This window comes from Balaenoptera physalus (genome assembly GCF_965194825.1).
Source record: "Balaenoptera physalus genome assembly, chromosome: 16".
In the NCBI taxonomy this organism is placed as follows: Eukaryota; Metazoa; Chordata; class Mammalia; order Artiodactyla; family Balaenopteridae; genus Balaenoptera; species Balaenoptera physalus.
In genome coordinates, this window is record NC_138898.1 from 91,349,935 (window position 1) to 91,355,353 (window position 5,419).

General features: G+C 61.2%; 1 long non-coding RNA gene across 1 annotated transcript; it reads right to left on the bottom strand.

Annotated features, from left to right (window-relative positions):
* Positions 1 to 322: 322 nt before the first annotated feature.
* LOC309645471 lies at positions 323 to 3,846 on the bottom strand. Its single transcript, XR_014254903.1, has 3 exons — positions 3,623 to 3,846; positions 1,950 to 2,060; positions 323 to 571 (listed from the first exon to the last, which is right to left on the bottom strand). It is a non-coding gene; the product is annotated as an uncharacterized lncRNA (long non-coding RNA).
* Between the last annotated feature and the right edge of the window lie 1,573 nt (positions 3,847 to 5,419).

Sequence of the window (5,419 nt, forward strand, 5' to 3'; positions counted from 1 at the left end):
ATGAATGAATGAATGCCATAAGCAAGCTGTGACTTCGGACCAAGCTTCTCAGGGCCTCAGTTTCCCCACCTGCTTAGGGAGGGGATTAAGGCCCGTCCAGCTCTGACCCTCTGTGATTCTAGTTTTCAGGCGGAGAGGCAGCTTAGCTTCCCGAGTGTTTGCCAACCCCAACTTGTAACTGCAGAGGAGAAATCTGTGGTTCTCATGGGCAGAAAAGTGGAGGCTTGGGTTGAGCTCCACACTCACCCCTACCAGCTGTGTAACCTTGGGGAAGTCCCTTTACCCCTCTGAGGCTCAGTTTTCTCATCTGTGACAGGGGGATCCGTTCTACCTGCCTTTCAGGGCTGTTGAAAGAACCAAAGGAGCCAACGGATGCAGAGGGACCAGCGCAAGGCCAGCACATATGAGGTGCTTTGTGCTGTTAGGAAGAACTCCGCTGCCACCAACCTCATTCCCTCCGGGGGACACCGGCCTTTGGCAGCACCTGAGGGGCCGTGGGCAAACACCGTCGCGTTGTATCCAGAAATGACGCCTTCCACTAAGTGCTGGGGGGTGGCAAGTACACATCTTTCTGCGGACAGACGGAAGGAAGACAGGCAAATGCACACTCCAACCAGAGTCGGACACCTGGCTGTCTGGAGAGGACAGGTGTGTGGTGCCTGCAAACGCCCTGCTCCCCCTGGACACGGTCAGGGACCTCCACAGTGGCAGCCAGCCCAGCCATGGCGTGAGCCCCACCCCAGTCCTGCAGCCGCCCGGATCACGCCGAGCCCCACGGTGAGACCACGGTGAGGGAGGATCGCACGAGAATGTAAGTGATAACTCCCACCATGAGGCCTGACAGGTTTGGTACCAAACAGGTATGAGTCCTTTCCAGGGCTTCTGCATGAATTGAGAGAAATCAAAAAGAATGCAAAGGACTGGAAAGTAGTGACAGGGTTGGGAAATCCGGGAAGGGCATTGTGACTCCTCTTATGGGACAAAACTAGGACCAGGAGTGAAAGTTTCGGGCTGGCGGAATTTCATTTAGGGCAGCAGTACGTAGCGGTAGGAGTGTGTGGGTAGTGAGCTCCCTGTCCACAGGGGTATTCAAGGAAGGACACCTCCAGGGCTGGTGTCTGAGGGCGTGGGCGTTTGGCTGGACTGGATAGAAAGGACGGTCCCCCTTCCTCTGACTTCTCTGAACCCCCTCTGGGCCTGCTCTTCATCTCACTTAACTGTCCCAACAGCCCTGGCTGGTGACACGAGTCAGAAGCATCTGAGCCCTGGTTGGACAGACTCCAAAGCTGGTGCTGCTTTCCTCCAGCCTTGGACTTACACTGTCTGGGACCTTGTCCTGGTTCTGCAGCTCTCTAGCTGTGTGATCTCAGGCCAGTTGCTGACCTCCTTAAGCCAGCACCTCACCTGTAAAGTGGGGATAATATCACCGTGTATTTTACAGAGTTGCTGTGACGCTTGGAAGACAAGGCGTGTCAAGCACTTAAGCACAGCACTTGGCATGCAATAGCTGCTCAATAATTGACGATGACCTGGTCCTTCTACTTCCGACGCCATTAAGATCTCGGCGATAGAAGAAACCTGTCTGCCCAGAGAGCTGGGCCTGTTTCCCTGGCTGGGGTGTGAGCCCCTGTGGGCAGGCAGTGTGTTCTAGCCCCGTGGCGGACAGCACACGGCTTTGTTGGATGGATGGGTGGGTGGACAGACATGGACACACGGAGGAATAAATGAGAATGCGTGTAAAGCCCGGGCACCTGGCGGCCCCCGGCACCCATGGAAGGGGCCTGCTACTTGTCCCTGCAGTGACCCAGAGCACCAACTTCCTCGTGCATCGGGGAGACCCCATGAGACATCACGGATGAGGTCACCTGGCCGCCAAGTCCTCCCACATGAGGACACCCTTGGCGGGCCTGGCCCAGCGGGGCCGTGGGGTGGTGGGTAGGGCCGGGCACCTGGGAGGTGTGCAGGTCGAACACAGTGTCGAAGATGAAGGTCTCCTCCCGGGACCGGTGTGTGTGCAGTGTGTCCTCAGGGTCCTCGCCGGGGTCCATGAGCGCCACCATCTGGGAGCAGTGAGAGGCAGGGGTCGGAGGAGGGGCCGCTCACAGAATCAGGGCGGAGGGAGGACCCCAGGCCTGGCCTCTACCCTCAGTGGCATCCAGGGGCTCGGCCCGGATCCGGGAAGGGCTGCAGGCCTCTGCGCTCACCCCCAGGCAGCCTCTCCACTTCCATCTGAGGGTGCAGCGTCTCCTGGCTGCTGCACCCCCGAAGCCATGACTGTGAGCCCCCAGGCCTGCTGGGCTCTGCTCCCAGTCCTAACATACCAGCGCCCAACCAATGCCGAATCCCTCGGGCCCCGCCTGGACGGCAGCCCAGACGCCCATGAGCAGCCGGCCTGGGCGCTGAGGGCTCGGCGAAGAGCCCCGCCAGCCACAGCGCCCTGAGCAGCACCTGCAGGTGGGCAAGGGGCTTTGCGGATAGTAAAGCACCTAGCCAGAGGCCTTGCTACCGCGATGTCTGCACGCAGCCCTAGGGATATGCCTTCCCCACCCGACTACCTCTTGCTCAGGGGGCCGCGCCACCCAAAGGAAAGGGGAGAACGGAGGAGGGGGGCCGCAGGTGCCTGGAGGGGGCAGGACCCATCCAGCTCTGCAGCTCCGCGCTGTCTCTCTGAGCACCTTGGGTATCTCCTTTCTCACATAAATATGTAATTATACAGTAAGGTGTACGAGCGCCTCTGGGGACTGGGACGTTCAGAAGAGCCTTTCCCAGGGGGCAGGGACAGGGCAGCTGGAGACCAGTCGAGCTGTCTACTCTGGTGCGGGGCCTGGGGTGCACCAGGCAGTCTTAGGGGCAGGACTGGGCCGAGCAAGAGCCCCACCACCTGGCCACCCGCCCATTTCACCCAGGGCTGCCAGAGCTCCCTGGGAGGAGGTCAGCCCCACCCCCACACGATGGGCGACGTGCCAAGATTTGGGGACTGATGAGATGACTCTGAGAGCCGCTATGGATCCAGCGAATTATTTGCCTTAACAGTTATTCCAGGGGCACTGCCTGCTTTCTCTAACTTGTGTCGTTTTAATGAGTGAGGTGCACACAGTTTCAAGACTTGTCAGCCTGTGGGACAACAGCTCCTGCCCCGCCCCTGCTGCCCCAACTCTTGTGGCTGACATTCGGGCTGTCACCGCCCTGTCTGTACAGAACACGGGCCCCTACGTCCCGCCTCCCAGTGCAGTCATGTCATAAATTTAGTTAGAGCCATGCCGTCTCCACGTTAAGACTATCTATGTAAACGCTCTTCAAAGCTCAGCCAAATCCCTTCCTGCAAAACTTTGTTCCCCTCAATATAACAACCGTCCTAACGGGTTTTACTCGCTTAGGTCGCCATGAACTCAGCACTAATCCACACCAGCCTCCTTGCCCAGCCCCCTCGGCACGTTTACACGCCCCAGATGTCCTGTGCACCCATCTCCCTGCAGTGTCACCCCCGAGCTCCTCCCCTGGCGCCCCCATCCCCCAACCCGGGGTCCTCTGCCCTGGAGTGCAAACGCACATCCCGGGAACATCCTGGGTAAAGCTGCCTCTCTAGTGACAAATAGGGAAATGCAATTCAATTTTCTTTTACCCCAAATTTGTCATTTATGCTGGCAAGTGACGACCACGGGCACCGACACTTCTGCGCTGAGAGCTCAGCTTCTGAGCCGGTTCCCAAGGAGCAGGAATCCTTGGCGACGTGGCGGCGTGCCGTCGCGGTCCCGCGGGGCCCTGTCCCAGCTGCACACCTAGCCCCCACCTGCTGAAGCGCCGCCCGCCCCTCCCGCCCTGTCGCGGCTCCCGCTCCCCACCCGGCCCCGCCCGCGCCCGCTCCCGCTCCCGCCCCCGCACGAGGGCCCGGGGCGGCCTCCGGACCGCCCCTCCCTAGAGACCGCCGACCTCCCCCCACCCCCCGCCTCCAGGCCGCTCAAACGTGTCGTCAGTGACCGCCTCTGTCCGCTCCATTCTTCTCCGTGCACCCAGCTCCCCGACATTATACTTTCTCTCTTGCTCGACGCCCACACTCCACCCCACCCCCACCAGGAAGGGACCTGGGGCCGTGAGGGGCAGGCCCTTGAGTCCCCCCTCCCCCCGGCTCCACCCCAGTGTCTGGAACGTGCCGGCCACTGTGAGCACTGATGATAAGTTTTCCGCAAGGGAGGGAGGGAGGCAGGCGATCACACGCGGGCGAGCTCCGCGACCGGTGACACAGCCCCACCCGGTCCCCGCCTTGTGGGCGATGACGGAGACCCCTTCCTCGCGTTCTGCGTCGCTGAGCGGGCGGGTCCGAAGCGCCACCTGCTGGCGGGACACCGCGGCAGCTGCCTCCCAGTCCTCCCAGGGCACGGAGACCCCCGCCCAACCTCCCGCTCACCTCCCAGGAGCCTCCCACTCCTGGTGAAGCAGTTAAGGCCGCTGAACCCCCAGGCCCCACCGGGTGCTGACTTCCAGTTCACAGCTCACGACGGTGCTGAGAGGAGCTCTGTGATCAGGTCACCCTCCTTAGTCTGAACTGGGGAGACTGAGGCACAGAGAGGTGAAGTAACTTGCCCAAGGTCACACAGCGGCTAAGGAGTCCTACCACCTCACCCCGGCTTCTTTACCCCACCACCCTACGGACCCAAACCTTCACGCGGGCTGTGAGCACTTTCAGAGCAAAAGTTGGTTTTCTAAGTAGAAAATCTCTGGGCTCTGCTTCCCATCATTCTCTGCCCCACCTCCAGCCCAGTTCTAAGGGAGTCCCACAGGAGGCCCTCTGGGATCGCGCCGACCCGGGCCTCGAATCCTCCTTAGTCTCTATGAGCTGTGAGCCGCCAGCAAGCCAGCACAATGCTTTTGGGCCTCTGCTTTCTCGTCTGCAAGATGGGAAAGTTCCTCCTGGTAGAAACGGTAGCTTATAGTTCTCCCTGAACGGGGACGGGGACACGACAGGGTCTCTCTGTAACCAGCCTACAGGTCAGGGGCAAGTCCCTGGCCTCTGCTTACCCCAGTCTAATGGGCTGAGCTTCCACGTCACCCAGGAGACAGGCCTCGGGAGGCCTGATGGGGCCGGGGTAGGGGGTGTCTACACCACTTCATCTGGGGGTTGTGGCCCAGGCCCTGAGCTCCCTGGCGAGTGAGATTCAGAGGGCAGGGGTGAAGGAACATCTGGAGGTGGGGAGCAGGGGGTCGCCAGGTCCCCTGAGGGAAGGCTAAGCAGAGCAGGGGCAGAGCCCTGGACGGGGACCCCGGCTGATGACAGAGACCTGACCTGTGACAAGCAGGCACCGGGGGCAGCGCGTCAGGCAGCCCGAGACACGCAGCCCGAGCGCTGGCCAGGCACGCGGAGGACCCTCCCCGTGAGCGGCTGGTCCTTGGGCTCCACCTCCCTCGTGGCTGGGCTGCCCGG